Source organism: Ranitomeya imitator, chromosome 4 (genome assembly GCF_032444005.1).
Source record: "Ranitomeya imitator isolate aRanImi1 chromosome 4, aRanImi1.pri, whole genome shotgun sequence".
Lineage (NCBI taxonomy): Eukaryota > Metazoa > Chordata > Amphibia > Anura > Dendrobatidae > Ranitomeya > Ranitomeya imitator.
The window spans coordinates 702,862,452-702,874,324 of record NC_091285.1 but is presented as its reverse complement, the minus strand read 5'-3'; positions in this window follow the sequence as shown (position 1 = coordinate 702,874,324).

Here is an 11,873-nt window from a genome sequence, read left to right as displayed (position 1 = left end):
CGAAGGCAGCAATGAGCTGTGGGGCCCGAATGTTCTCAGCAGGCTCCCATGACCTGTCCTCTGGACCATAACCCTTCCAATCCACCAGATAGAACTTTTTGCCACGTACCACCTTGCACCCCAAAATAGCGTTCACCTCGTAATCGTCCGTAGACGAACCCGATGTCCCGGCAGATGACTCAGAAAACCGGGACATGTATACGGGTTTCAGGAGGGACACATGAAAGGTGTCGGTGATACCCAAGCGTGGAGGAAGAGCCAGACGGCAGACCACAGGATTAACCTGTTCGAGGACCTTGAAGGGACCCAAGTAGCGAGGAGCAAATTTAGTGGACTCAACTCGCAGCCTGATGTTACGGGCGGAGAGCCACACCAAGTCGCCAGGAGCAAAGGTCGGAGTGGGACGCCGATGAGCATCAGCGGAGGACCTCATTCTCTCCTTGGAGGCCCGAATGGCATCCTGCGTGCGGTCCCAAATGTCCCGTGCCTCCGCAGCCCAGTCTGCCACCCTGGAGTCAGCAGAAGACACAGGCATGGGCACAGGAACACGCGGATGTTGGCCGTAATTTAGGAGGAATGGAGTTTGACCGGTGGAGTCGGCTATGGCATTGTTAAGCGCAAACTCTGCCCACGGTAGCAAGGATGCCCAGTCATCCTGCCTGGCAGACACAAAATGTCGTAAATATGTGACCAAGGTCTGGTTGGCCCTCTCTACCAACCCATTCGTCTCGGGATGATATGCCGAAGAGAGATTCAACTCAATACTAAGTAGACGACATAGCTCTCTCCAGAATCGAGACGCAAACTGGGGACCCCGGTCACTAACAATTTTGTCTGGCATACCGTGTAGGCGAAAGATATGTTTGATGAACAAGACAGCCAATGCCCGTGCAGAAGGTAGCCGTGGAAGAGGCACCAAATACACCATTTTGGAAAAATGGTCGGTAATCACCCAGATAATGGTGCAATTACGAGACTTGGGTAAGCCCACCACAAAGTCCATCCCGACCATCTCCCAGGGCCTGTCCGCCACCGGCAGAGGGTAAAGCAAACCAGCTGGCCGTTGCCGAGGAGTCTTGTTCTTGGCGCAAGAGACACACGCCCGAACATACTCTGCAACATCACGAGCCATATGCGGCCACCAGTATGTCCTCGCCAGTAACTCAGATGTCCTCTTGGAACCAAAATGTCCACCCACCCTGGACGAGTGTGCCCAAGAGAGAACCTCCGGTCGCAAACTGGATGGAACAAAAGTCTTGCCCGGAGGCACAGACTCTAGCGAAACCGGAGCCACAGTTCTCAAGCTCTCGGTGGGGACAATAAGCCGAGGCTCCTCCTCCTCCTCCGCAGAAGACACAACGGAGCGAGAGAGAGCGTCGGCGCGAATGTTCTTCTCCTCGGAAAGAAAATGGAGGGTGAAATGAAACCGGGAGAAGAATAAGGACCATCTGGCCTGGCGAGAATTCAACCGCTGGGCTGTCTGCAGGTATACCAAATTTTTATGGTCTGTGAAGACTTGGAAGGGAAAACGTGCTCCCTCCAAGAGATGTCTCCACTCAGAGAAAGCCAACTTCATGGCTAGCAACTCCCTGTCCCCGATGGAATAATTCCTCTCTGCTGGTGAGAAGGTCTTGGAGAAAAAGAAGCAAGGATGTTTCCGACCTTGAGCATCCTTTTGGAAGAGGACTGCTCCAGCACCAACAGAAGAGGCATCCACCTCCATGATAAATGGCTTATCAACATCGGGGCGATGTAGGATGGGAGCGCTAGCGAAGTGTGACTTTATAGAGTTAAAGGCCTTGGAGACCTCCTCAGACCACAATTTGGGATTTGCCCCCTTCTTGGTGAGGGCAACCAAGGGAGCTACCAAAGTTGAGAAGTGCGGAATGAACTGGCGGTAATAATTAATGAACCCCATAAAGCGCTGCACCGCTTTAAGAGAATGGGGTTCCTGCCAGTCCATCACAGCCTGTAGTTTGGCAGGATCCATAGCCAATCCCTGGGCAGAGATGATGTAGCCTAGGAAAGGTAAGGACTCCTGCTCGAACATACACTTCTCCAACTTGGCATAGAGGGAGTTTGCCCGTAGGAGGTCGAAGACTTTGCAAACATCTCGCCGGTGGGAGTCTATATCTGGAGAGTAGATGAGAATATCATCCAGATAGACTATGACCGAGGTGGAAAGCATATCCCGGAAGATATCGTTCACAAAGTCTTGGAAAACGGCTGGGGCATTACAGAGCCCGAAGGGCATCACCAGATATTCATAGTGCCCATCCCTGGTGTTAAAAGCCGTCTTCCATTCGTCCCCCTCACGGATGCGAATCAGGTTGTAAGCACCCCGCAGATCTAACTTAGTAAATACCCTAGCTCCCCGAAGCCTGTCGAAGAGCTCAGAAATCAAGGGCAAAGGATACTTATTCTTCACGGTGATAGCATTAAGACCCCTGTAGTCTATGCATGGACGCAATTCCCCATTCTTCTTCTGCACGAAGAAGAACCCTGCCCCAGCAGGTGACACTGACTTCCTAATGAATCCTCTTGCCAGATTTTCCTGGATGTACTGTGACATTGCCTCCGTCTCCGGGAGAGATAGCGGATAGACTCGACCTCGGGGAGGCTCAGCACCAGGCAAGAGATCAATAGGACAGTCATAGGGGCGATGGGGCGGAAGGATCTCCGCCACCTTTTTGGAGAACACATCTGCATAAGACCAATACTGCTTGGGGAGAGAGGATAGATCTGCGGATACATCTGTAGTAGCAACCTGAACGCACTCCCTCTGACACCTACCCACACAAGATTCGCCCCATCCCAGAATTCTGCCTGAGGACCACTCGATATGAGGAGAGTGGTACCGAAGCCAAGGTATTCCCAACAGGACCTCATCAATTCCCTCAGGAATGACGAGCAGAGATATAATCTCCTGATGAGATGGCGACATGGACAGAGAAAAAGGGATGGTCTGGTGTGTTATCTGTGAGGGCAGTGTCGACCCATTCACCACTCGTACCGTTACTGGTTGAGCTAGCATAACCAGGGGTATTGCGTGACGTTGGGCGAAGGCAGAAGACATGAAATTGCCCTCCGCCCCAGAATCCACGCAGAGCTCTACCGAGTGGGAGAATAAGCCTATAGTAATTGTCCCCTTAAAGGACAATTTAGAGGCAAACGTCGCCGTGTCTTGTGTACCTCCACCTACTACCACTAGACGCTGACGTTTCCTCGACCGCTGAGGACATCTGGTGGCTAGATGTCCTGACTGCTGGCAAACATGACAGACCTTGAGTGCACAAGCGGTCCGGGACTTAGATCCCGCTTGTGACACTTCCCTGGCCTCATGTGACTCAGGTACCAGGACCGGAGATTCCAGAGGTTTGGCGAAGGTAGGAGCCACTGGGCTCGCTCTAACCTCCACTCGTTAAAACGGAGGTCAATTCGAGTGGAGACAGTTATTAACTCCTCCAGTGTGGCAGGAATCTCCCTAGTGGCCAGAGCGTCCTTAACCCCTTCATGACCCAGCCTATTTTGACCTTAATGACCTTGCCGTTTTTTGCAATTCTGACCAGTGCCCCTTTATGAGGTAATAACTCAGGAACGCTTCAACGGATCCTAGCGGTTCTGAGATTGTTTTTTCGTGACATATTGGGCTTCATGTTAGTGATAAATTTAGGTCAATAAATTCTGCGTTTATTTGTGATAAACACGGAAATTTGGCGAAAATTTTGAAAATTTCGCAATTTTCACATTTTGAATATTTATTCTGTTAAACCAGAGAGATATATGACACAAAATAGTCAATAAATAACATTTCCCACATGTTTACTTTACATCAGCACAATTTTGGAAACAAAATTTTTTTTTGTTAGGAAGTTATAAGGGTTAAAATTTGACCAGCGATTTGTCATTTTTACAACGAAATTTACAAAACCATTTTTTTTAGGGACCACCTCACATTTGAAGTCAGTTTGAGGGGTCTATATGGCTGAAAATACCCAAAAGTGACACCATTCTCAAGGTACTCAAAACCACATTCAAGAAGTTTATTAACCCTTCAGGTGCTTCACAGCAGCAGAAGCAACATGGAAGGAAAAAATGAACATTTAACTTTTTAGTCACAAAAATTATCTTTTAGCAACAATTTTTTTATTTTCCCAATGGTAAAAGGAGAAACTGAACCACGAACGTTGTTGTCCAATTTGTCCTGAGTACGCTGATACCTCATATGTGGGGGTAAACCACTGTTTGGGCGCACGGCAGGGCTTGGAAGGGAAGGAGCGCCATTTGACTTTTTGAATCAAAAATTGGCTCCACTCTTTAGCGGACACCATGTCACGTTTGGAGAGCCCCCGTGTGCCTAAAAATTGGAGCTCCCCCACAAGTGACCCCATTTTGGAAACTAGACGCCCCAAGGAACTTATCTAGATGCATAGTGAGCACTTTGAATCCCCAGATGCTTCACAAATTGATCCGTAAAATGAAAAAGTACTTTTTTTTCACAAAAAAATTTTTTAGCCTCAATTTTTTCATTTTCACATGGGCAACAGGATAAAATGGATCCTAAAATGTGTTGGGCAATTTCTCCTGAGTACACCAATACCTCACATGTGGGGGTAAACCACTGTTTGGGCACATGGTAAGGCTCGGAAGGGAAGGAGCGCCATTTGACTTTTTGAATGGAAAATTATTTCCATCGTTAGCGGACACCATGTCGCGTTTGGAGAGCTCCTGTGTGCCTAAACATTGGCGCTCCCCCACAAGTGACCCCATTTTGGAAACTAGACCCCCAAGGAACTTATTTAGATGCCTAGTGAGCACTTTAAACCCTCAGGTGCTTCACAAATTGATCTGTAAAAATGAAAAAATACTTTTTTTTCACAAAAAAATTCTTTTCGCCTCAATTTTTTCATTTTCACATGGGCAGTAGGATAAAATGGATCATAAAATTTGTTGGGCAATTTCTCCCGAGTACGTTGATACCTCATATGTGGGGGTAAACCACTGTTTGGGCACTCGGCAGGGCTCGGAAGGGAAGGCGCGCCATTTGACTTTTTGAATGGAAAATTAGCTCCAATTGTTAGCGGACACCATGTCGCGTTTGGAGAGCCCCTGTGTGCCTAAACATTGGAGCTCCCCCACAAGTGACCCCATTTTGGAAACTAGACCCCCCAAGGAACTTATCTAGATGCATATTGAGCACTTTAAACCCCCAGGTGCTTCACAGAAGTTTATTACGCAGAGTCATGAAAATATAAAATAATTTTTCTTTCCTCAAAAATGATTTTTTAGCCTGGAATTTCCTATTTTGCAAAAGGATAATAGGAGAAATTGGACCCCAAATATTGTTGTCCAGTTTGTCCTGAGTACGCTGATACCCCATATGTGGGGGTAAACCACTGTTTGGGCGCACGGCAGGGCTCGGAAGGGATGGCATGCCATTTGGCTTTTTAAATGGAAAATTAGCTCCAATCATTAGCGGACACCATGTCACGTTTGGAGAGCCCCTGTGTGCCTAAACATTGGAGATCCCCCAGAAATGACACCATTTTGGAAACTAGACCCCCAAAGGAACTAATCTAGATGTGTGGTGAGGACTTTGAACCCCCAAGTGCTTCACAGAAGTTTATAACGCAGAGCCATGAAAATAAAAAAAAAAATATTTTCTCAAAAATGATATTTTAGCCTGCAATTTTTTATTTTCCCAAGGGTAACAGGAGAAATTTGACCTCAAAAGTTGTTGTCCAGTTTCTCCTGAGTACGCTGATACCCCATATGTGGGGGTAAATCACTGTTTGGGCACATGCCGGGGCTCGGAAGTGAAGTAGTGACGTTTTGAAATGCAGACTTTGATGGAATGCTCTGTGGGCGTCACGTTGCGTTTGCAGAGCCCCTGATGTGGCTTAACAGTAGAAACCCCCCACAAGTGACCCCATTTTGGAAACTAGACCCCGAAAGGAACTTATCTAGATATGTGGTGAGCACTTTGAACCCCCAAGTGCTTCATAGAAGTTTATAATGCAGAGCCGTGAAAATAATAAATACGTTTTCTTTCCTCAAAAATAATAATTTAGCCCAGAATTTTTTATTTTCCCAAGGGTTACAGAAGAAATTGGACCCCAAAAGTTGTTGTCCAGTTTCTCCTGAGTACGCTGATACCCCATATGTGGGGGTAAACCACTGTTTGGGCACATGCCGAGGCTCGGAAGTGAAGTAGTGACGTTTTGAAATGCAGACTTTGATGGAATGCTCTGTGGGTGTCACGTTGCGTTTGCAGAGCCCCTGATGTGGCTTAACAGTAGAAACCCCCCACAAGTGACCCCATTTTGGAAACTAGACCCCGAAAGGAACTTATCTAGATGTGTGGTGAGCACTTTGAACCCCCAAGCGCTTCATAGAAGTTTATAATGCAGAGCCGTGAAAATTATAAATACGTTTTCTTTCCTCAAAAATAATTATTTAGCCCAGAATTTTTTAATTTTCCCAAGGGTAACAGGAGAAATTTGACCCCAATATTTGTTGTCCAGTTTCTCCTGAGTACGGTGATACCCCATATGTGGGGGTAAACTACTGTTTGGGCACATGCCGGGGCTTGGAATTGAAGTAGTGACGTTTTGAAATGCAGACTTTGATGGAATGCTCTGCGGGCGTCACGTTGCGTTTGCAGAGCCCCTGATGTGCCTAAACAGTAGAAACCCCCCACAAGTGACCCCATTTTGGAAACTAGACCCCGAAAGGAACTTATCTAGATGTGTGGTGAGCACTTTGAACCCCCAAGTGCTTCATAGAAGTTTATAATGCAGAGCCGTGAAAATAATAAATACGTTTTCTTTCCTCAAAAATAATTATTTAGCCCAGAATTTTTTATTTTCCCAAGGGTTACAGGAGAAATTGGACCCCAAAAGTTGTTGACCAGTTTCTCCTGAGTACGCTGATACCCCATGAGTGGGGGTAAACCACTGTTTGGGCACACGTCGGGGCTCAGAAGGGAAGTAGTGACTTTTGAAATGCAGACTTTGATGGAATGGTCTGCGGGTGTCACGTTGCGTTTGCAGAGCCCCTGGTGTGCCTAAACAGTAGAAACCCCCACAAGTGACCCCATTTTAGAAACTAGACCCCCCAAGGAACTTATCTAGATATGTGGTGAGCACTTTGAACCCCCAAGTGCTTCACAGACGTTTACAACGCAGAGCCGTGAAAATAAAAAATCATTTTTCTTTCCTCAAAAATTATGTTTTAGCAAGCATTTTTTTAGATTCACAAGGGTAACAGGAGAAATTAGACCCCAGTAATTGTTGCGCAGTTTATCCTGAGTATGCTGGTACCCCATATGTGGGGGTAAACCACTGTTTGGGCACACGTCAGGGCTCGGAAGTGAGGGAGCACCATTTGACTTTTTGAATACGAGATTGGCTGGAATCAATGGTGGCGCCATGTTGCGTTTGGAGACCCCTGATGTGCCTAAACAGTGGAAACCCCTCAATTCTAACTCCAACACTAACCCCCCCACACCCCTAACCCTAATCCCAACTGTAGCCATAACCCTAATCACAACCCTAACCACAACCCTAATTCCAACCCTAACCCTAAGGCTATGTGCCCACGTTGCGGATTCGTGTGAGATATTTCCGCACCATTTTTGAAAAAATCCGCGGGTAAGAGGCACTGCGTTTTACCTGCGGATTTTCCGCAGATTTCCAGTGTTTTTTGTGCGGATTTCACCTGCGGATTCCTATTGAGGAACAGGTGTAAAACTCTGCGGAATCCGCTCAAAGAATTGACATGCTGCGGAAAATACAACGCAGCGTTTCCGCGCGGTATTTTCCGCACCATGGGCACAGCGGATTTGGTTTTTCATATGTTTACATGGTACTGTAAACCTGATGGAACACTGCTGCGAATCCGCAGCGGCCAATCCGCAGCCAAATCCGCACAGTGTGCACATAACCTAATTCTAAAGGTTTGTGCACATTAGTATTTCCAGCCATGGCCGATGATATTGCAGCATCGGACATGGCTGGATTGTAATATTTCACCAGTTATAATAGGTGAAATATTACAAATCGCTCTGATTGGCAGTTTCACTTTCAACAGCCAATCAGAGCGATCGTAGCCACGAGGGGGTGAAGCCACCCCCCCTGGGCTAAACTACCACTCCCCCTGTCCCTGCAGATCGGGTGAAATGGGAGTTAACCCTTTCACCCGGCCTGCAGGGACGCGATCTTTCCATGACGCCACATAGGCGTCATGGGTCGGATTGGCACCGACTTTCATGACGCCTACGTGGCGTCATGGGTCGGGAAGGGGTTAACGTGGTCAGCCAAGCCCCTCCAAAATATGGGAATAAGAGCTCTATCCAACCAATCTAGCTCAAAAGCTAACGTGCGGAATTGGATGGCAAAATGACTGACCAAGGACTCACCCTGAGTTAATGCCAGCAGTTGGAGCGCAGTATCATGGGTGACTTGAGGTCCTAAAAAGACCTGTTTCAGAGTGCTCAGAAACAGCGGAGCTGCGGAGCACTCTGCACCACAAGATCGCCACGCTCCCACAGCGGCGTAGCCCATTCCAACGCCCTGTCCGACAAAAGAGACACTATAAATCCCACCTTAGCCCGCTCTGTGGGAAAACGTGCAGCCAGGAGCTCGAGGTGAATAGAGCACTGACTGACAAATCCCCTAGAAAATTGGCTATCACCAGAAAATTTTTCTGGCAGCGGGAGGCGAGAAAATGTCGGAACAGGGGTGGCAATGGACAAGGTTGCTGCAGCCACGCTTGCAGCCTGTACAGCAACTGCGGTAACATCCACAGCTGAGGTTGCGCTCTCAAGAGCTGCCAACCTACCCTCCAGCTGCTGGATATACCGCAGGGATTGCTGTTTGTCCGTCATTACTAGCCAGACCCTGGCGCTAGTATAATGTTAGGGCTAGCGGAACGCACCAAATAATAAACCAGATAGAGTATGGTGCGTTCATAGCCCGGCGTCCACCGTGCAGAGATGGAACCTGCTGCTAAGTAATGACGGACAATATGGCGGTACTAATAATATACACACGAGGGTTAAACCTCACCCAGCGTGAAGGAAGCGATCCTGTTGCGTCACAGGACCGCGGTACCGCACATAGAGCGCGAGCAAGTAGTCAGCGAACTTAACCCCAACTGGAATTGAAGTCCGATTAGACCCTTGCTGGCACAACACCGCAACTGGGTGTATAAGGAAACTTAATAATAATATATAAGCACAAGAGTGCGTGTGATGCCGCACTGACGGACGCCACTAATCACCCAGGCTTGGGTGTGGAAAGCGCAAGGCAAGCGCACGGCGCCGTACTGGCGGACACAGCAACTGGACGCTGTGATGTGTGTTACGTGCAGATGGCAAGTCGGGCGCTAGATAGCTACCATCATCCGCAAACAGTCAACAACACTAGGGAGGGATATTTAGGAGCTTTGATCCTTCGACATACATCCATCTACACACACACATAATATCAAAGACTATACTAGCGCATGGCCGTGCGGTCATGCGCAGTTTATATAGCTGCAGCACAGGAAGTGGCTACAGAAGTTTTGCCCTTCCAAGACCTGCCAAAAGGACCAATGGAATGTGCTGCAGAGCCTGAGCACCTGACCATCGATCTCCAATGGGAGATCTCGCCCTGGGCATGCTCAGTGTGTGCAGACAAGGACTTAGTCCCAGAGAAGTCCGCTCGCTGCTGATCAGCACTAGCTTTAATGGCAGAAGCTGGAGAAGCAGCAGTAACTCTTAGTACAGAGTGAGACCGAGGAAGACGCTGGGACCGACGTCCCTGCTGAGCAGACTCCGCTGCGGCTGGATAAGAATGGGAGACCGCAGCGGAGATGGCTCGAGATTCCCCCTGTGCAGAAGCGGAAACTCGAGACCTAACATCTTGTTTCTTAGGGCCTTTCAAGGTTCTGGAACAGGTTAACCCTGTGGTCTATCGTCTGGATCTTCCTCCACGTCTGGGTATCACCGACACCTTTCATTGTTCCTCTTAAAGCCTGTTCACATGTCCCAGTTTTCTGAGTCATCTGCCGGGACATCGGGTTTGTCCAAGGATGATTATGAAGTGAACGCTATCTTGGGGTGCAAGGTGGTACGTAGCAAAAAGTTATATCTGGTGGACTGGAAGGGTCACGGCCCAGAGGACAGAACCTGGGAGCCTGATGAGCACATTCGGGCTCCTCTGCTCATTGCAGCCTTTGAACACAGCAAGGCCCTGGGAGTGGGGCCTAGTAGTCAAGTAATGTTAGGTGTCGAGTTCCCGCCGCTGCACAGGTGGAATCTCGAACCATGTCCACTGCAATCTCCCATTCTTCTACAGCTGCAGTGGAACCTGCTCAGCGGAGACGTCAGTCCCAGTGTCTGTCTCAAGCTGATACTGTGCCACTGGTTACTGCTGCCTTTCCAGGCTCTGCCTTTGTAGCCAGTACTGATCAGCAGTGAGCAGGCCTTTCTGGGACTAAGTGCCGCTTTTCTCATACTGAGCATGCCCACAGGACAACCTCCCATTGGAGGTCAGAGGTCACATGTTCAGGTCCTGTTGCAGCTCCTAGTGGACCATCTGGTAGGTCCTGGTGTGCTACTGCTATAAAAGGTTCGCATGGCCGCTCGCCATTCGCTAGTGTAAACTTGCTAACGTGTGTGTGTAGATGAATGTCTGTCGATGGATGAAAGCTCCTTAATCATTCCCATCCCTAGTGTTGATGACTGCTCGCGAATGGTGGAAGCTACCTAGTGCCTGACAGTGCAACCTGCACACTTAGCACACGTTACAGCGTCTCATTGCAGTGCCCACCAGTATGGCACTGTACGCACTCTTGTGCAGTAAATTATTATATTGTTTCTTCTCTGACACCACTACAGCGGTGCCGAGTGTAGGAAGTCTAGAGGAACTCTTTTTTGAGTCTAGGGACAGGCTTCTGTGACTCTAGCTTACACTCTCTGTGTGGTATCGCATCTCTGTGAATTTACAGGGTTCGCTTCCTTCTTACCGGGTGAAGTTTACCCGTGCGAGTATTTTCTCTATACCGCCATATAGTCCGCCATTACCAAGCAGCAGGGGTCATCTCTGCACGGTGGACCCCGGACTGCGAACGCACCTCATATTCTCTGTTATTATTATTTGGTGAGTTCCGCCAGTCCAAACAACTCGCTTCCGAGCAGCCTCAGCAAAATAGCCTTCCGAGCTGTCATTTTTATGGTCATTAGAGGGCAATATAAAGTAAAAGAAGGAAAAAATCCTTTTAATCTCCTCACTGTCACCTGTATAGTCCTCGTTGTGTCTTCTGATTCCCGCCGCTCACACAGAAATCCCAGGACTATTTTGTGCAAGTGACCTTGAGCAAACATGTGCAGAGCCCTCTTGGGCCTCAGTAGAGCCAACAATCTTGGCTCAGTGTGAAATGGGGTTCCATCATGGGTGATGGAGATCAGAAGGTGCGGTGAGGACTGGAAGTTCTGGAGAGGTGAGCGGTAAGGTGAGTTTAAGAATTTTTCTTTATTTTTGCATGCTATGTTTATTATTATTTGGGATCTGGAGGGAACTAAATAGCAAAGCCACTAGAGACTCAAGGTCTACAAAAATTCAATTTTCAACTTACCTGCCCTGATCTTGGAACAAGTGCAGCCAGCCCATAAGTTCATTTGTTCCAAGATCTGGGCAGGTAAGTGTTGCTGCCTTTTTTTCTGCTGTTTAAAATTGAATTTTTGCAGACCTTGAATCTCTAGTGGCTTTGCTATTTAGTTTAGTGTAGGACTCGTAAGCGTGGGGACCCTTGGTGTGGGTTACGAGCTTGCATATTTTGGCCAAAATATCAACCAATACCTCACTATTTTTGTATATTTTTGCATT